The sequence below is a fragment of the Mus pahari genome, chromosome 8 (genome assembly GCF_900095145.1).
Source record: "Mus pahari chromosome 8, PAHARI_EIJ_v1.1, whole genome shotgun sequence".
NCBI classification, from domain to species: domain Eukaryota; kingdom Metazoa; phylum Chordata; class Mammalia; order Rodentia; family Muridae; genus Mus; species Mus pahari.
This window is the reverse complement of record NC_034597.1, coordinates 3852466-3873511: the sequence shown is the minus strand read 5'-3', so window position 1 is coordinate 3873511 and position 21046 is coordinate 3852466. Positions and strand designations below refer to the sequence as shown.

Here is a 21046-nt window from a genome sequence, read left to right as displayed (position 1 = left end):
ATGTCCAGATCCTTACAAATCATCCCTGACACAGGCTCCAGGGAAGGGAGGTAGATCCTGGGCCACATTGGGCTAGGTCACATCTCTTATGCTGTGTTACTTTGAATAGTAGCCTTTGACTGGACATCAACCCAATAGTCAAATAGTTTAGAACTTTTAGTTTACTCCATTTACAATATGCTTGTTTGTGGGAAAATTATAATCTTACTAAAAAATTCCATTTAGACTGAAAAGTTTCACAGTGGACTCAACACATAGCTTTGGTTTTTCCCACTGCAAAAGGAGTCATCTTTGCTGAAAATCTTAGCCATCTTCCACCCAGATAGACTTAGAGTAAAATTCCCCGGTTAACATCCACCTTCGTTTCTCAGATCTTGTGCCTCTCACAACGCACAGAATGTGTAGATCAGGTCAGGCTGCCAACCAGAGAGCCCCAGGAATGTACCTGTCTCCACCTGCGCAGCACTGGGAAGACAAGAGCAGAGGGAACATCCAGCTGCCTAGCTATGCTACACGGCTTCTGAGGAGCAAATTCCAGCTCGCAGGCTTGCAAAATGAGCACTGTGCCACCTACTAACTAACCCACGAAGACAAGTTAAGAGTGGCTGGGGAGATTTATTCAAAGTCTCCAATGGAAACCAAGTCTCCACCATTTTCCACCGTTCCTATTCATCATCTCTGCCTTGCTGGACAGGCTTTCAAAGAACTGCAAGCATCCCTGCCCTGCCTCACCTCACCAACTTCTATTTCGCCTCTGTGAAAAAGAACCATGTTTTGTCTTTCCCTTAATACTCTACAACATAAACTGAATGACTACAGTATAAGTTTCTCACTGTCTCTGCTAAGTAACACTGAGCTCACTTTAAATGTGCAAAATCTGTACGCCAAAAAGCCTACCACAATTAAACTCATCTTGAACCTATGCATGGAGCAATGTAACTTTACTGAGGAAAAAACCCTTGTACAACAGTTTCAGCTTCTACACAGCCCCAACCACTCCCAAATGCAACCAAACTTTGGGATGTCAAATGCATCTAAAAGGATAGAGAAAAGATGAGAAACATTTAGCCTGGGGCGATCAGATTCATCAGGGGGGCAGTACTGATCCTATTCAGCAAACAGATACCCATCTTATACTTCCCTTTCACACTGAGGCATCGGGGGCAAGGAAACATAGCTGCATACACTCTGTATGTATACACAGTGTAAAAACCTGACCCAAAGCACACATTCCTACTCTGGCTTCTCCTTTCTAGGGGCATACATGAAGACACTGATAAAGAGGCACTTCACCATTCTGTGTGGCTACAAGAAAAAGACATTTAACTAAGAGGGTGAAGATCATCACATGAAGGACCAACAACTATATTCAGCACCAAAATAACCTATTGGTGGCCATGTAAAAATAGATTCGTGATGGAAAATTCCTCCTAGCTTAAACTGGCAAGTAATCCTCCAGACTACGAGAATCATCTCTAATTTTACTCTCTCAAGTCTGTGATGCAGCTCCTTTCCCTAAGTGTCTGGTTTGTTTTTCTGTGCACTTGCCTTTATGAATAGCTGGAGCTCCTGTGAGGATGAACGGGGCTTTTCTTTCTTTCTTCCAAGGTCCATGTTCCACACTGTCTGCCATGACGGACAGCACTATGTCTTAGGTGCTAGGGCTCATAAATGGAAGACTCTGATCTGAAGTCATGGACAAGAAAGAAATTCTCTGAATGCCAGGCTAATATTCCCAGTAGACCACAGTTATTCCAAACTGACTTCCATCTTTCTCAATTATAATGCAAAAATCCAACCCTTCTACTGTAAAAATGAGGAAGGAAAAAGAAAAAGGGACCAGTTGTTTTAAAAGGCACAGAAGCCAAAGAAACAGCGCTAAGGAGACAAGAATGTGGCCTCTGAGAAGCTATTCTGCAAACAAATTCAGAGAACAAAGTCCTAATGTGCCCTGGTTGGAGTCTCTTCTCAGTTCTGCCATTAACTAAAATGTACCTACAGAGCAGGCAAGATGGCTCAGTGGGTAAAGGCACATGGCTACTTGAGTTTAACTCCTAGAGCACATATAAAAAATGGAAGAAAAAAACATACTCAGAAAGCCATCCTCTGACAGCCAGACAAGCACCACGGCATACACCCGCTCCCACATCCGTCCACACGCACGCTCCCATAAACATAAAACAAGATGCAGCTACTTAGGTAGCTTGCTGAACCTGCTTAGGTGCAGTCACCTGGCCCCTGGCAGATGAAGAGGCAAACAGACAACCATGGTATGTGTGTGCCTTTCAAGTACTAAGTGATGTTTCTGAAGGACTATACCCAGGGCAAGCTACAAAATGTACAACGCCGGAAATAGCGGTCAGCATCACAGGAAGTGTTTCAAATGCAGTGATGTAAGGGAAACTGCACACACTTCCTGGGAGAACACTCTCCATCACTGTCACATTAGCCCTAGCTTCATTCATATCTGCTACTTAGCATTTACCTCACAATGCATTTCTCTCGGAGCCTCACACCTCTTTAATCTTCCTGTCCTTTGCTCCTCCCTTTTGTCTCTTTCTCATACCCTTGGGGTTGTCCTGCTTTCCCTCATTACCTTTAGAATTCATCCCATATCACTCGTTTAATTCTCTGTGTTCCAACATAAAATGGAGGAAAAAAAAATAACCACCTCCCACCAAAGATTTAATCCTATAAACTGCATTAGAGATATGAGTCAAATATGCAAATAAGGACTAGTCAAGATGTATGATTCTGATGCCCATTATAAATGAAAACATTAAGCTGTGTAGAGTCAAGAAATAACTATAGATACGGGGATATAGTTCAGTAGTATAGCTCAGGCCTGCTTAGCAAGGATAAAGCCCTGGGGTCCATACTTAGCAACACTGAAAGACCAACCAAAACAAAAAACAAACAAACAAACAAACAAAACAAAACCAAAAAAAAAAAAAACAGTATTAGTAGCTACAGAAAAATCTACACTGAAGTTAGTATTATTAAAGGGGAACAGATTCCATAAGTAACACGCCATACAAAAAGCACAAATGTGGTGCATGCAGAAAAGAATACACCAGTAAATGTCCGTGAGTAATCAAATAATAACCACATTGAATAAAAGTGTTAGAAACATAAGAGATAATGAAGTTATCCAGAAAGGCCAGCGAACCCTAGGAAATCCCAGCCACATGTAATTTCCCACCAACAGAATATAGAAAGTACAAAATCAGGATCCCCAGAAGATAGACAAGGCTAGATTTTAGCTCAGGAATGCTAATCTGGCAGTAGTCAGAGATTTAACACATTAATTTAATACATTAATGTCTGACCACCTACAGAAGATGGTGGAAGAAAGGGAGTAAACCAGAAAGATAGATGGTCATTGTCCATCGTGATGAGGACTCCCACGTGTCAACCTGGCCTGGCCTTGTGATGTCCATGGATCGGTTCAATGTTATTTCTAGGTGGGCCTGTGGATGCTGCTATATGAGATAGGCAGTTGAATCAACTGACTGAGAAAAATAATGGCTCCCTTCAATGTAGCTGAACATGATCCAATCAGATCTTTCACTATTGGCTGTATGGTGTCTCCGGCAGGAGTCATTTTGTCTCATGACCTTCATATTCATCATCACCTTCATAATCACACCAGGCAGTTCCCGAAAAATTGAACACTTCTTATGGAAACACTTGGGCTACAAATATTTCAGACTGGGGGTTTGGGCGCTTCGAGAACACTTGCAATGCAACGCAAAAGTTTTGTGAGATGCTATTTTCCATTTTTAGTACTGTATGAAGAAGTCAAACGTTTCAGTTTTGGAGTATCCCAGATTTGGGTATAGCAGATCAGGGATGTTCCAACTGGCACGTCTGTTCACGGGTTCTGCACCTCTTTATACTGCTGGCTGGCCAACGTAGCAACTCAAATCTCCAGTTGATGCATTCAGTGCTTCATACTCTATAACTGCCTTCAAGACCCTTGAATCTATTCTTTTTCATCATTATTAATGAAAGCCAAAATACATGAAATATTTTAAAAGATATAAATTTTCCAGTCCAAAAATTCCATTATTGAGATGTTCTGTCAATTACATAATTTTCTTCTGTTTTACTATGTGTTTTGTCTGAATCACTGCTCACATGAGCTCCATTCATTAAGATAAAACAATATGCTTTTAAATCTCCTATAACCTCTAGACTCCCTCTTTATCTCCTTAACCCACTTTTACTTGAAATAAATGTTACCTGCTTTATTTTGGAAGGCTTCCCAAAATCAGCTTTATGTCTGTTCTACTGGCAAAGAGAAGCAAAATGCTTGTGTGGTCTGAGCCAGGCTTATACACTCTGAGGTGGATGGATGCCTAACAGCCAAATTGACTGGAGGTTCTATTTGAGATCTTTGCTTTAGTTCTCTGAGTCACTTCAGTTCCTTAAGGAGAACTGAAACCTAAAGCTGTCATCTCCAGCAATTGGAGCTCCTTAGAATTAACTGGCAACATGACAATGATTCTTTAAGAAAAAGCCATCCATCACTGGATTTTTCTTAGAAATAAGAAAAGGCCAACAAAAGCGTCTCAGCTCCTATTGGACGTGGTAGGTAGCACTTATAATCCTGGCACTTGGAGGCTGCCATAGAGGAACAGCAATTCTGAGATGAACTTGGGCTATGTAGCAAAACCCTACCTCAAACTAAAAAACAAACAAAACAAAACCAAACAAACAAACAACTTTCTCCAAACCAAAACTCTCACATTCTCACCTACCAATGTCTTCAGTTAAACTGTTACGTTTTTGTTTTCATTTAATTAATTTAAATAAAAAGGGTGATTGGTTTAGCTTTAAAACAGTATATATATATATATATATATATATATATATATATATACACACACACACACACATATATATATATATACACATACATACATATACATATATCATTCTTACTGTGCAGAAAAGTATAGGAGGTAAAAGTAACCAAATTAGCTACTGGCCAACAAGTTTCATAGCATAAAGCTAAATTTGATGCGATCAAAGGATTAGCCATTCTTATGCTCCAAAGGACAAGAGAGTTTCTCTCGATCCGCATGAGGAAAGTAGCATGTGGCAGCGGTAGCTCACAAGGCCTCCTGTCCACTCGAGTCACTGCACTTCCATCCTTTGTCCCTCAATTCACCAACTGTCAATGAGGCAATGGTCAGATGTAGGCCCCTCTGCAAACCATTTTCAAAAACAACACAAGCAAACTCAATCAGTGTGGTCATGGGAATTTCTCTGGGAAGCTGATGGCCAAGAAATATTAAGGCCTTAGAAAGCAGTGCCACCCAAGTGCCCTGGCACTGGATTGAGTATGGTCGAGGAGCCATCCAGTGTTCTACTCTGCACCCACCCCCGGACCGAAATCAGCAGGAAATCAACACTCCTACACAGAGCACCGCTTCTGCACCACTTCCTGTACCACTTGGCCACCATTATGGGTTGCCAAGAATTGAGGCTTGGCAAGACAGTCCTGTATCTATCATAGGACAGCAGGCGAGAAACATTTCAGGCTTGCCATGCATCTTCTACAGTCAAAAGGTCTTCATTTGTCACTAATACTTTTAAGCATTAAAATATAGCAAGTTATTGTTAAATGTAGGAAAGAAAATAACCCAAGATGAGGCAAAGGTGGCCATAATGAGAAGTCTATTCTAGAATTCCCAAACGCGAGTTATGTATTTGTGGTATATCAAGAACATGGTGTGCTTTATTTACTACTGTGTCTCCAGTGCCAGTAACTGTGCCCAGCATGGAACAGGCACTTCATAAATATTTATTAGATGGATGCATGGACCTTCCTTGACCTAATAAACTTCTGCCGTTTCTCTCATCTTGGTAATGACGGAGACCATACAGCAGTATGGCTCTCAATAAGCATTTGCAATAAAGGATGGATAAACTACTTTTATTCAGTGAAACAATGAAGCCTCATCATCTGGGTACCTATGATTTTGCCAATATATAAGCGTGTATTCTCTGATTAGTTCAAATGAGAGATGACACTGGGAAATGGTTATCCCCGTTGTAATGTATTCCATCTACAAGGCTCCTCTGGAAACAGGGGTGCAGCCAATTGAGACACTAAATAAAACAATGAGATTTCTTTTAATAATAAACAAAACAAAATCAAAGCAAACAGCAGCCATTAAGGCCAAGCTAGAAAGCAGATCTCACAGAAGCTGAGCCAGAGGCTATCATGCTAAGGGAGACATGGACTGCATTCATAGCTCCACAGATGGAAATTTAAATACATCTGCAGGGGCTGAGGAGATGGTTCAACTGGTAAAGAGGCTGGTGGCCCTGTGAGAAGGAACTAAGTCTAGATATAGAGTACCAATCTAAAAAGCCAGGCATGGTGCATGTACTTGTTTGCTTGTTTGTCTGTCTCTTTTAGAGAGGATCTTTATATGTAGCCCTGTCTGTCTATTTGTCTGTCTGTCTGTCTGTCTGTCTGTCTGTTTTAAACAGGATCTCTCTATGTAGCCCTGGCTGTCCTAGAACTCACTTTGTAGATGGCGACTGTCTCAAACTCACAGAGATACTCCGGTCTCTGCCCCTGCCTCTCACGTGCTAGGCTTTAAGGTGTATACCAGTGTGGCCAGTTTGTAATCCTTGTAGAGGAGAGTCAGCAACAGGATGACCCCTGGGAATTGCTGTCTGGCCAATTCAGCTAAGTCAGTGAGAAAGTGATTCACAGAATACAGGTCAGGCTGGAAAGATGGCTCAGTTGTTAGAGCACTGGCTGTTCTTCCAGAGAACAGAGTTTTAATTCCCAACACCTACATGGCAGCTCACAACTGTCTGGAACTCCAGTCCCATCACCTCTGCGGTCGCCAGGCATGCATGTGGTATGGGCACTCATACCGGCAAAACACTCACACACATATAATTAATTAACTAACTAACTAAGAGGTTAAATGGAGATCAAGAAAGACAACTGTGAGTCATCCTCTGACCTCTGTAGACATGTACACACACATGAACACATCAACACACATATATGCATACAGAGGTTCATCTCAGCATCTAAACCTCAGTGTTTTTATTCATAGAGCAGGCATAAAAACTGCTTGTTCCTTAGCAGTTGCTGTCAGAGCAAATGAGAACAAACACACAACACACTGAGCAAGGTGTTTGGCACAGATACTTATGCAATAAAATGTACTTGGCTGTGTCCTTCATGATCACCCTCAAACAAAAGAAGGAAACCTGTTAAGTTAGAAAGCACAGACACCCTTCAAGGCACCTACATATTTAATTAGAGGTTCTTCCTTTCTCTTTTCTCTCACTCATGAGCCACCCCAAGTAGCTAATCTTGACTGTACAGAATTTCCAGGCAATCTTCAAAGTGATTCCCATTTCCCAAAGGTCTGAAAGGACCTTAACAGCAGATCTGAAGACACACACTCAAACAAGCAGACAACCAGGTTGCTAAAGAGAGTAGGGAGAGGCTGAAAGGCAGCAATTCAAACATCAACACAGCAAATCACCAGCTCACTGTTGACAAACAAAGCCAGCCCTTCAGTTGGTTCTGGCCTTCTTAACCCACTAGAACCAGCTACTGGGAAAAGCAGCTAACAGACCAACTGTCTAGAATCCAGGAATTCTCATGATGAACACTGAGTTTTACAAGGAAGTTAAGTTTGAACGAAAGTTATTCAGGATGATCTGAAGGCTCCAGTGTCCACAGCAACTGAAATGTGCATTATGTAAAAATGCATAACCACTACTCGTAGATCTGAGCTTAGAGCAGTGTGCTCTCATTTACCGTTAAACCAAACAGGACCATGTTGGGTCATGTTCAGTCGGCATAGAATACTACTATATGGTAAAGAAAAATGGATCACGCCCAGAAATGACAGTAAGAAGATAAGACTTGACTGGGTGACAGGTACATTGATAAAAATGAATGAATGAATGAATGAATGACTGTCAGAATTGTTCCTAGTTACCCACATGACAATAATCTGAAATCATTATTTTGACATATTAAAATTAAACAATCACAGCTACCGGAGAGAAAATGTACCAAGAAACCTTGTGCTTTGTAGGGACGATGAGTTCTATGGGGTTACAAGGATCTTAGCATCCCACAAAATAACATGTACCTGTTAAAGCGTGGTACCTGTCAGTTACATTCCCTGCGGAGACAAATTTGTCCCTAGTTCTCACACTGTGTCCTCACACACAGTTTGAACGAAAAGCTTTTTAAGAAGATGAGCTTGCTAATAAATTGAATTATTTCTGTTGTGCCACAACTAATGGAGAGAAAGCGCAGAGCTCAAGATGAACAATAATCTAAACCTTTGGATCTGATTTGGAACCTAATGATATTCCGTGACTGGCAGGGAAACAAAGTGAAGACAGACCCGCAATGCCAGGCAAGGTGTGTTGTCAGCACTCAGAAGGTGATTTTTATGGTTGGAGCCTGTGGGAATTTGGAAAAGGTCCATGGTCCCATTTTCTCCGTTATCTCAGTGACACAGCAGATTACACCCTTAAGTTTAACAATGTATATTTGTTCTGTTAATCACAATACAAAAAGTTCCAGTTGTATTCTGGAAGGGGAAAAGAGCAGATCACTTCACCCTTGATAGAACTAGGCAGGTGTGTGTGTGTGTGTGTGTGTGTGTGTGTGTGTGTGTGTGTGTGTGTGTATGGCAAAAAGAGGCAAGTGGCACCAGAGACTATAGTGCTTCATTCCCCATACCACTGAACATTAGGACTCCTCTCAGTCTTGCTGAAAAACAGATACAATGCACAACTTGTCCCTTGCACAGGTCACATCACAATGTTGTGTGATCAGAAGAAAGGTAGAAAATGTGGAGGAGCCACTTATTTCTTGCTCACAGGAACCTGGTCACACTAGGTGAACAAAAGATCACCTGGGCCAAGGTACCTTTCATTCAGGGACCACCAGCATCTACTGGTCACCATAGTTCTTGTTCTTCTCAAGGTAGCTAGAAGAAGCCCAGAGGATGTGTCAAGTGGCCCGAGCTCCCTGTTCATCTCCCTTCCAACACAGAACAAAGAGGCCCACAGAGCCCTGCACACAGCCATGGGGTGGGAAATGTCCTCAGATTGCCCAAGCAGAAATCACAGAGCAGACGTGCAGTAACAGCTGTTCCGTGGTGTTAGACCTGAACGAGCAGTTCTTCCTACCCATTTCCACCTTGGCATATATCCTCCTGATGACCCTCCCTCCCCACTACAGTGGGCTAAGAGAGTTGTGGGCAGCAAGGGCATGACTCTTTGGCTGGGAGGTGGCCACTCATTCTCTGTAATTTCACCTAAGTGGTGCCCCATTTTGGCAAATTCTGGAGCCATAATTACAGACCTTCTTGGGAACAGGGTATCCATTTGTCCTCAAGTTACATACAATAAATTATAATATATGCCTATCCCATCTGATTGGTGGGAGGATACGTTTATCTTCCCATCAAAGGCCACAGTGGAAAAAACAGCTTCCACACATACAAGACAGAGAGCAGCAGTATCTGTGCAGAAGCCTGGGGCATGCAGTCTGGGGTAAGTGGAGGCAGACCCAGCACAGGAATCTGAAGACCAGGATCTACACAGCAAGTGCACGGTGGCCTTCCCTAATAGTCATGTGCCTACAGAAGAGAGATGGTGGCTCTAGAACAGGAAATAAGCTCCCTAAACTGGGGCTATCTGTGCGGGTGCCTTAACAGGGAGCCATTTCCTTAGACTAGTTATTTGACGCATGCCTGTTCCTCTCTAATTTTTCCTCACTTGGGATTCTGCCATGTCTCTGTAACCTTCCAAGAGAACTATTCCTCAATCAATACTGAGATCCTGCACTACTCCTGTTTATAGGTTACTTCCTCCAGGCCAGCTGATAGCTCAACATACTATTCTGTATCTCTAACCCATCCTTTATGCTGTATCTAAGATCACCACCTCTTCCTTGGCCCATCCTCACTCCCCTATGAAACATGTGGCTTCACACATGTTATTATACTTCCCATTGCAGGTATCACTGGCCACGTAGCCAGTAGCCATTTGTCATATGTACAGAGCACTTCCACCCACAGGGGCTTAAGAAGAAAGGTGCTCTCTCATCTCTCTATGCAGCTATTGGGTAGGCAAGGACCCAGCCTGAATCAGAACAAAGGGGACTGTGAAGTAGGAGTGCCTCTGGTGGTCTGTTTGCTGGCCCCAATATTTAGGCTCAGCACCGAAAGCCAGTTCCTGGAATGTGTATCTTCCCCGATGGTACAGCCAAAGGTTGTGGTAGCCAGGCCTATTGAGGAGGAAACGCTATTACTTAACGTTGGCACTGTGTAATGACATCAGTGCAGAATCCTTTGGGAACTTCCTACTACCCTCAGGACAAAAAGTGACACCACGGTGACTTCATACAGGCAGATAGTGAGCTGACACTGTACTCACCCATTCTTTCCTCCTACCGCAATTACTGTTTATTCTCTGCTCCCCATTCTGCAGACAAACACAGAGTGTGGGAAAGTAAAGTCACTGTGTAAGGTCAGGGTTAAGAATTAGGAAAAACAGATTTGACAGTAGCCTGTCCAGAAATAAGGATACATATTAAAAAGACTTTTGCAAAGGGTCCTACACCCTCAGTTTCCACCCACTAAGACACACAGAGGCTACACTTGAAAGCACTTGGATTCAGAGGCTCCATTAGGAGAGGGCCCAAGTTCTAAAGCCTTTTTCACTGGCAGATGTGAATGGCGTTGGTTTTAAGAGTAACCTTCACTGGGGCTCCCTTGCCAACTTCTATGTGGAAGAGCAGGGCAAAGAGGGCTGCGATTCAATATTATCTAGGCCAGGGAGTCTGTGCCCAAGGAACTATACGTTCCAAAGACTTTAGGCTCAGTTTGAAACCTTTGTGTTTTGTAACAGCGATGGTATGTCCTATATAATTCAATCTGTCCCAATATCACATTATGGAATTTAAACGTCTCAGTAAAATTGATTCCTGTCTGAGGACGTTCTGATGAGGTTGATAACCTACTTAAGATTTCCAAACTGGACAAAGTGACCACTTGCATAAGAATTAGCAGGTCAGGGCTAGGAAGACAGTTCAGTCTGTAAATGGCTGCCTGTGCAAACGTAAGGATTTGAGTTTGCTTCTCAACATCCACGTAAATAAAAAAAGCCAGGCACAGCAGTGAGTGCTTGTAATTTCAGCACTGGAAAAGTGGGTAGTAATGGGTCCCTGGGGTGTGTGTGTGTGTGTGTGTGTGTGTGTGTGTGTACGGGTGTGGGGTGGGGTGCATGAGGGGTGGGGTGGGCCACAGGCTAGGCAGCTTAGGCTAATCTGGAATCCCAACCTCATCAAGTCTCAATACATGTCTAGGATGTGTAAGGATCAAAAAGGGCTAAATATGTCACTTCCTTGTCCCCACAGCCACAGTTATCTGCGTCACTGACCTTATGTAGTGCATGAAGCTTTGCCGTCACTGTAGTCATTTCCCCATGCATCAGAACACCAAACCTTGACTCCCAGTAACCAGAAATGACAGTGTACCCCACCTCAGCCTCCGTGTCTCCCCAGCCTCTCTCTGGAAACCATTATTCTACTTGCAGCTCCCACGAGATGAAAATCCCCACTGTGAAAAGCTGTGGACTGTGAGTACCAGGCTGCCTGTGAATTTGATTACATCTACTCAGAAGGCCTGATCCGAGCGAACCCACGCTACACATTTCGAGACTCTCGGCATCTGCAGAGTGCCCTGTTTGTATAAGGCTCTCAGGACTCGGCCTGGATAGGATTACACAACCGCAGGGAGCACACTCTGAAGCAAGCAGCTTGCCCTTCAATAATCTGATAAACAGGCATTAACTGTGGCACTCTGAGCTCTGGGTGCCAGGGCCGGGAAGCCTTTGTTGATCCAGATGTCAGAGCTCAGGCCTCATCCTGCACAGGCAGGGGCATCCTGTGCTTCCCGCGGGACAGAAGAAAAGAGAGGGCTCAGGCCATAAGGAAGCTATGAACAGTCTCAAAGCACTTCAAAGGCTGAAAGGGGAATCGTCATTTGGAGAAGACTGGCAGTCACACAGGAGAACACTTCTGTCTTGAGCTGACATTGTGATGGGTGTATGTGCTTATAGAGTTGCGCACAGGTAAACATGGATAGATTATTAATTATCTCCAGGTCAACAATGAGAGGCAGTAAATAAATGAATAAATAAAAAGATGTCAAATTATAAAATCCAGTTCAGTGGAGTCAAAACTAAGCAAGATTTATCACAGAATTCAACTCACTTTAAAAATTCCTGTAAGATGAAGGCAGACAGAGATAGGGTAAAACAACAAGATGTGGTTTCTTAGGGTCAAATCCAAGTTTTGATACCTCCTATGGAAACCATACACTGTGTCCCCAAGGCCTGATACAGCACACTGGAAGTGTGCCAAGAAGTGTCAGCTAAACTCGGGTTGCTTCTGAGCTTGAGCTACATTCAAATCTTCTGGCTGCCCAACCCAGGATTTCTCAGTGGGAGCCCCTTCTTACCAGTCTCAGGCAAACACATTTCCTCTCATGCTCTGATTTACAAGTGGTGTCAGAAATTAGAAAGTAATGTTTAAAGAAGCGTTGGAAGAGCTTCTGTGTTCCTCTTTCAAAATAACAGCATCTTGGGCCAGCGAAATGATCCAGCAGGGAAAAGCATTCTGCAGCCAAGCCTGATGACCCAAGTTCGGTCCCTGGAGCCCACCTGGTGGGGAGAGAGCCTCAGAAGCCGTTTTCTGACCTTCACAGGTTCACTATGCCATGTTCCGCGCTCGTACAGGGAAAGTACCATTCCAAACACATTACAATATCCTGAGTTGTCTTCTCTGTGTATACATATGGTCAATAACGTAGAAGCCTAATGCAAGTTTTTGAGTGGCAAGGTAAAAGATAGGCCTCGTGTTTGCAAAGGACTGCTCTCCAAAATGCTGATGGCTGTGGGCCTGCTCTCGTCCCACCTGCAGGACTTTTGCTAAATCTAATAAACTGTAGAAGAGTACACGAGCCACCGCAGAGAAACTTAATTTCCCTTCGTTCATTTGATTTCCTAAAATTACATCAACAGCAAAACCAGATACATGGTGGACGCTGGTTTCACGAGGCTTCTAATTGACAAAACTCTATTTTAGTATTTGAAGAATGGCGATCCCTCCGTGATTGAGCCAGGGCCAGCAGAGCGGTTTTGCAACTTCTTTTTCCTTCCTTGGTACACAGCACAATGTGCTCACTGTTGCATCAAACTTTTAAGACTACTTCAGGAGAAAAGTTACAATAAAATTCTTAGGGTCCACTGTAACCCGAGAAGCACAGAAATCATAAGACTATCCATAAATCAGAAACCAACGGGGCTTAATCATTAATTCAACTTTCCATTCACTGCCTGTATAATGTGTCTCACACGACAAGACGTGTATTTAGAACTGAATTAAGGAGGAACAGGAAATGACGTCTTGAACCCACCCATTTAAATCCCCAGTGATAGTCCAGGGAGACTGCCTGCATCCAGGTGTGCTGAGAGACATACGAGCTCCCTTAAGCTCGAAGTCCAACCCTGCGCTGGAAGGATGGCTCAGTTGGTAACAGGCGCAAGCATGGGGCCTGGAATTCAACACCTCAGAACCCATATAAAAATCAAGTGTGTAGTGGTACATGTGTGTAACCAATGTGCCAGAGAGACAGGAACAAGGAGTTCTCTGGGGCTCATTGGCCAGCCTAACTTAGGGGTTCCCTGAGGCCCAGGGCAGGACCCTGTCTCAAAATGTAAGGAAGGTGGATAATGAAAGATAAAACACAAAGTTGACCTCTTGCTTCGAAATACATGTGTTCATGTAAGTCTGTGCTCTCAGACACACTGCATGCATTCACAGATAAACACACACACACACACTTGTTTAAGAAACCATTCTTGCTCTTGCCAACATTACTTCCTCCACCATCGATTCAAAGATCCCTGCATCAAGATTCCTTACCATTACCAGGACAAATCTGTCTTTCCCCTCCTCCACTCAGGAAGAACAAAGGCCACTCTCGAGCAGTCACTTCACCCCCTCTCTCTCAGAGCTCAGCCCACACTGGTGTGGCAAGTTTCAGAAGACACGTCTAAACACAAAATTTCATTTAGCACACGGGATACTTTCTCATTCTAAAGAAATCTGATCCAAGGACCTGTCTCAGAACGCTAGCCATCATCCCACCGGCATCTGTCGCCAGACACTAAAATCCACAAAGATGTTTTCGTCTTTTTAAATGGCAAGGTGGAGGCGGGGAGGGGAGATGATTGACGGCTTAATAGAAAACACAGTCTCTAATACGAAAACCAAAGGTCACATCAGAGCTTTACGCTATGATATTTGTAAACCCATTTCCACCCCTTTACACTGACTAATGTGTGCCCTTCATAGGAAATAAAACATAAAACTAAAATGTAAAGAGGTTTACCCTGGGTCAGAGTGACTAAAACATAGCTCTACCAAAAGAGTGCCTGTACCTTGTGTCTGTGCATGCACACACATGCAGGTGGACGCACCTGTGCATGGGCACCAGGTGTCAGCGTCTATCTAGTCAGACAGGTTTCTCACTGAACCTGAAGCCAGTCTGGTAGGCAGCAAACCCCAGGGACCCCCAGGCTCTGACCCCACCAGGGCTATGGTGTAGGTGCGGGTGTGTGACCCCACCAGGGCTATGGTATGGGTGCAGGTGTGTGACCCCACCAGTTCTATGGTATGGGTGCAGGTGTGTGAATAGCGAGCCCAGTTCTGGAGAGTCAGACTCAGGTAGTCTTGTTTGCAGAGCAATCACTCTAACCACAGAGCAATTCTCACCAGCCCCTCTAATTTCAGCATGCCCCCCACCCCCCATAGCTAAGTGGCACATCTGAGAGATGAACAGATGACAGATACACTTTACCTTAGACTCATGATCTTCTAAGCTTTGTAGATTAGCAATACATAGAAACAGACCTTGGGTAGAAAAGTTACCAGCGGTTAAGTGGTAACAGGTCCATTGCTTTTCTGTTTTCCACCCTTTGCCAGATAGTAAATCCAGTATTTTCCTTAACATGTAATTTACTATTAATAATTCTATCTTATGACTTGATGGCAATTGAACAACAACAAAAAGGGGCATGTGCACAGGCCAACTTGAAAGGATCCTAGAAAGCGCCCTTGCTGAGAGACTCTTAACAGGGGCATTCAGGGTTCATCACAGAGCAGCACCACGCGTGGGATACAGTCCTCGTGGATCCCAGTGAGATGAACAGAATAGCCAGAGATCACTGAATGCACCTGAGGGGGTAAATCACCTCAGGGGGAGTTAAAAACAGAAACAAACAAAAAAACAAAACAGCGACTAAGAGCAAAAGAAATAGCCTTACAACCACCTGTCTCAGCGCTGGCAAAGGTCTGGAGCCACCATCGGTGAGACAAACAAACCAGACTGTTCATACTGTGCTTTCAAAACCCCAAGGGATCTTTGGGGGAAAAAACAAGATTCAGCTTTCAAAAGCTAGGGGAGGGGAAATTCCAGGATTTAAAACCGCCGCTTTACAAAGTCCCTGGCATTAGGAGACCTATTTTTAAAAGTTGGGGATAGGGAGAGTCTGAGTATGTTCACAGTAGCTTTTCATCTTTTTGACATTATCAATAAAGTCTTTTTCTTCTTCTTTTTGGGAAAGAGGGGTGGGAAAGTCCGTGAATCCTTCAGTAAAAATGAAAACTGAGCATGTGTCCAAGGCAGGCACTGTCACCTGTCGGCACTGTCACCACTCCTTAAACAGAAAGGCACAGAGGACGCAGACCCATTTTAACCCCCTAGCTGAAAAGGTTGCTAGAAACAGCATCACCTGAACAAGAAGGTCCCGGCTGCATTTAGGGGACAGAGATTCAAACTGAGTCAGGCAGATGTGAAGCTGAGCCCACGATCCCCCCTCTTTATGAAGCAATCCAGCTGCTCAGGGTCTGAGGTTGTACCCAAGAGGATATCAATGAGTTCCCACTTAACTGTATGCCAGTGTCAGCCTTTTTCCAGTGGCAGGAAGGGAGCCTTTATCTAGCAACTGACAGAAGAAAACAACGGGAGCTGAGATCTATCCAAAAGATCGTTTAATACAGTGAGCTGGCCCAGTTGCCTGGCCTTTGTGTGCAAGACTCCAGAAGAGTCACAAAGAGAAGAGCAGGTAGCCCAAGGGAATTTCATCTTCTGCCTCACCCCGGGCAACCGTTCTTTTTTTTTTTTTCTTCATTCGGAACCTGCTCTGCATTCTTTCCAAGAAGGAACCTAGTCTTGCTCCCTCTAAGACTAGACTTTTCCACCGAACCATAAATCAAATCCAAGGGAAAGCAAGTGATTAATCCAACAAATGGATCGTGGCCAGTGTGGATTCTTCATACCTGACAGCTGCAGCCCAGGAGAGACAGAAGACCCTGTAGTTGTATCTTAGGCTTTCCAGATGTTTCCTTATTATACTAACAGACCCAAAAGACCCAAGACATATCTATTCTCTAAAATCTTTTAAGGAATAATGAACATATGGAGTGGGGGCTACATGCCTCCGTGAAAGCCGGGTCAGCCGCCTGCCCACCACCCGAGAAGTTCACATCTGAACACTGTTTTACACAAGGCACAAAAATGCACATATGAATGCTAAGGACTGGCAAGCCAAAGTTAGAGAATAACAAATCCAAGGCCACTCTGGGATTCATCAAGACAGCCTGTCTGAAACAAAAACAAAAATAAAAACAATAGCCAATTAAAATAAATATATTGGCATCTTCCAGAAAGCAAATTTTAAAAAGTTCTTTGGGAGAAAATTAATACATCAGGTGTACTGGCTAGTTTTGTGTCAACTTGACACACCTGAAGTTATCACAGAGAAAGGAGCTTCAGTTGGGGAAACGCTTCCATGAGATCCAGCTGCAGGGCATTTTCTCAATTAGTGATCAAAGGAGGAGGTCCCCTTGTGGGTGATGCTATCTCTGGGCTGGTAGTCTTGGGTTCTATAAGAGAGCAGGCTGAGCAAGCCAGAGGAAGCAAGTCAGTAAAGAACATCCCTCCATGGCCGCTGCATCAGCTCCTGCTTTCTGACCTGCTTGAGTTCCAGTCCTGACTTACTTGGTGATGAACAGCAGTATGGAAATGTAAGCTGAATAAACCCTTTCCTCCCTAACTTGCTTCTTGGTCATGATGTTTTGTGCAGGAATAGAAACCCTGACTAAGACATCAGGTATGCAATAAAACAAAAACAGAAATTAGAAAAGTACTATGAGGGCTGGAGAGACGATGGCTCAGTGGTTAAGAGTGCTGACTGCTCTTCCAAAGGTCATGAGTTCAAATCCCAGCAACCACATGATGGCTCACAACCATCAGTAATGAGATCTGATGCCCTCTTCTAGGATGTCTGAAGACAGTTACAGTGTACTTATATATAATAAATAAATCTTTTTTAAAAAAAGAAGAGAAGAGAAGAGAAGAGAAGAGAAGAGAAGAGAAAAGAAAAGAAAAGAAAAGAAAAGAAAAGAAAAGAAAAGAAAAGAAAAGAAAAGAAAAGAAAAGAAAAGAAAACTACGAGTCCTCACAAAACTGCTCGGGGCCTACCCCATATACATCATGCTGCAGAATGTGGTTGCTCCAAGACATACATGGCCAAATGGACATTCGACATGTGGCTCAGTGGAAACTGAACTATGCTGATATGTAGAAATGCACTGGGCTCCAAACACTGTACACACAGTGACAAAGCCAAGCACCACACTCAGGGTTTCCCCAGTGACATGCGAAAATGCTAATAAGTTGGAGAGAATGGAATAAAGAATATGTACTGTAGTCAATTGTTTCTTAAGTTAGTGAGACCACAAGAGAATGAATTGCATGCTGTAATTCAGAATAATCAAATTTATATGCAGCCCAGCATACCTAGCAGGTTGGCGCCTCCTGAACATCTGGGTAAAGAGACAGCAGCCAACTGCCTAACACTCAAGCTCTCTTGCCTTCTGAGTAACAATCATAGGGACCCAACTCCATATCCAAATCATGAACTGATCATTTATTTTAATTAATATTAAGAAAAATTAAACAGTGGTTCTGACAAATTGTTCTCTTTTTTGTTTGTTGGGACAGTAGTATTCCACAGTAAGGCTAGCAAGCTTTCTCTAAGAGATGGACAGAAAATATTTTAGGTTCTGTTTGTCTCTATTGTACTGAAGTAGCCAATGACAATGTAGAAATAAGACTGAGTTCCATTAACTGTCTATTTGCAAAAAAAGGAGAGAGCCGAGCTTGGCCTCTGTGCCCTTCTATGCCTGCCACAGTTACAGAATATTAAGTTTCCCATGAAGAAAAAGATGAATTTACTAGTGGCCCCATAACTGGGAACTTTGCCAACACACACACACACACACACACACACACACACACACACACACACATCTTGACATCTTGAGACTAGCTGTGAGTTCCTCGGCACATCACTGCCAGACTCTAAATGTCCTTGTGTGCTACAGCACTCCTGTTGGAGACTCAGTATCAGTGCCAACTGAGAAACAATCTGAACTGCATACCCCAAGCCACTGAGAAATAAGATGACCACACAACTTACTGTCTAAGCTAAATCAACTTCCAGAATAAAAGGCATGACATAATGAATCATCATATCTGGCTAGCAGGCTTTGATGGAAATGTGTACAATATTATCCTACTGATAAAGGATGTGAGGCTTGCAGTGAAAAACGCTGTCAGCAGCAATCCCCAAGACACAGATGACCATGTTGAGGAAGCCTTTGACGATGCTTCTCCTATAATATGTTGTATTAATAGTAAACACATTCCTAACATATCTAATAGGGTTGGGCCTCCTGAACACTGGGGGTCATGAACACCACAGCCACTTCGCAGCATCCTCTTCAAATTCTCTTCAGCCTCCCAAGTTCTGAGCAACAATCCTGGTTTTAGTCTAGAGGTCACACCACCTCTTCTAAATCACGGACTGACAATGTATCTTAAAGTGTCACCCAAGATGCAAAATGAGCAGAAGCTCATTCCTCTGGCTTGTACATATTAATGAAAACCAAAGCTTTAAAAAAAAAAAATGATTCAATTCCCCAGAGTACTCAGGGTCGAACCACTGTAGCTCAAGCTGAAGATGACCAAACAAACGTATTGCAAAGCTCAGCTACAGCAGATGCAGCCTGAAATTCCAAGTCTCTGCTTTTCCTGCAGAAAATCTTCCATCCAACAGCCCCTGAGATGTTAGATGTGCTGTGCCATGCTGTGCATAGCATGGTGCAGAGTCAGGCTGATAAAGACACAGAGAGCAGCCCACTTAACAGGCTAAGGATGCTGTACCAACCAGCATGAAGCTCAACCCAATTTTCATTGCTGACCTTTTGGCTGAGACATGTGCACCTGCTGCTTGTACCGCACAGAGTATTCCCTGTGAGTAGCCTGACCTTCCTTGCTTAGGAGACTCTCGTCTTCTACACCCTCTTCTGTGTATATGTGTGTAAGTTATGTATACAGTGGCATGTACCCGAAAGGCGTATATAGGTGTAGGTGTGTATGTAACACTGCTGGGGAGTAATCACAAAAAGATGTGCATGTGTGCTCTTGAAGCGAAATGAAGCAGTCAAAGCCATTTGCCACCTCTCAAGCACTCCCCTGGGATACCAATGCATCTGTTTTTGCAGAAGCAGCTGGTTACATACATACCTTTAAAAAGAAAAAAGAAAAAAAAAAAAAAAAAAAAAAAAAACCTCCCCAGGAAATCACTTCCCAGTGGGTAGGTGAGGCAGGCAAGCAAGGGTGTCAGTCATAAGCAAGGGTGTCATAGAACTTCACTCCTGGATGCAGCAAACAAAACTGCCATTTTCTGTTTCTTTCCTCCCTAGTGTACAGGGATAAGCAATATGTATGTGTATGTATCCGTGTATGTGGCCAGAGGTCAACTAGAGATTCCTTCTTTAGTCTCTCCCTACCTCATCCCTTTGAGGCAGGGTCTTTCACTGAACCCAGAGTTCATCGATTTAGGGACCAGAGTTAGCCAGCAAGCCCCAGCATTCTTCTTGTCTCTTCTGCCTCCCAGCAGAATACTGGTGGGACCACATGTGAGTATCACCATGCCCATCCTCTTCCTTGGATTCCAAGGATCTGAAGTGAAGACCTCCCGCTTGAACGTCAAGTGCAACGCTAACTGGGTCACCCTAAGGCCTCCTTCCTGTTTTTCCTTCAGGCACCAGCATAGAGTTGATCCATTTTAACCCATTCCTCTTGCTATACTCCTACTGCCTGAGTCAGACAGACAGCTTGAAATACCAATCCCAGGACTGGGTAAGAGCTAGCCGAGGATCGTGGAGAATTCAAGAGGCAACTTGACATCACCAAGTTGGCCAGCAACTCCATCAATTGCACTGGAGAACCTCACCTGTCCCCACACCACCAACTATATCACAGAAAGTCTTTATTCTCTGCCACTGCTCATGACACCTAGGACCCACACTTCCACTATTTGCTTCAAGTTTAGAAACTGCTACACCGCTAGTCATGTATGTCAGACTCACTGGAACACCCAATACCTCAACATAAACCCTGTAATGCTTCTGTTGCCAACTGCCCAACTAGCTAGTTTATATCATCACAATATTTATTGAGCAACTAGCGCTTACAAGGCAGAGCCTAGACATTATGCCCCAGATTGTTCCATTTGCTTTTCATTGTTTTCCAGCAATCAGGTCCATCTTAGACATGAGGAGAAGACACACTCTCTCCATGGTCTGTGGCTGGCTCAGCGCATGGCTGGAATCCACATTCAGTGTCCTGGCATCGGGCTACACTGTAGACTCTTTCTAGCATGCAACACCTTGCTAATAAACTCACACTGCTCTGGGAAGAAATGGCCATGACCTCGAGGGAAGGTAACTAATGCCAAACTCCACAAACACAGGCTGTAGAAAGGGACTTCCATTCACAGATGGCAGTGTGCAGAAAGGAAAGGACAAGGGGACAATGGAGAAACCCGAATA

General features: G+C 43.7%; 1 protein-coding gene across 2 annotated transcripts in view; it reads right to left on the bottom strand.

The window, feature by feature from the left end:
* Positions 1-21046, bottom strand: part of Ptprg (protein tyrosine phosphatase receptor type G) — a 677472-nt gene that overhangs the window by 446700 nt on the left and 209726 nt on the right. The window lies entirely within an intron of this gene.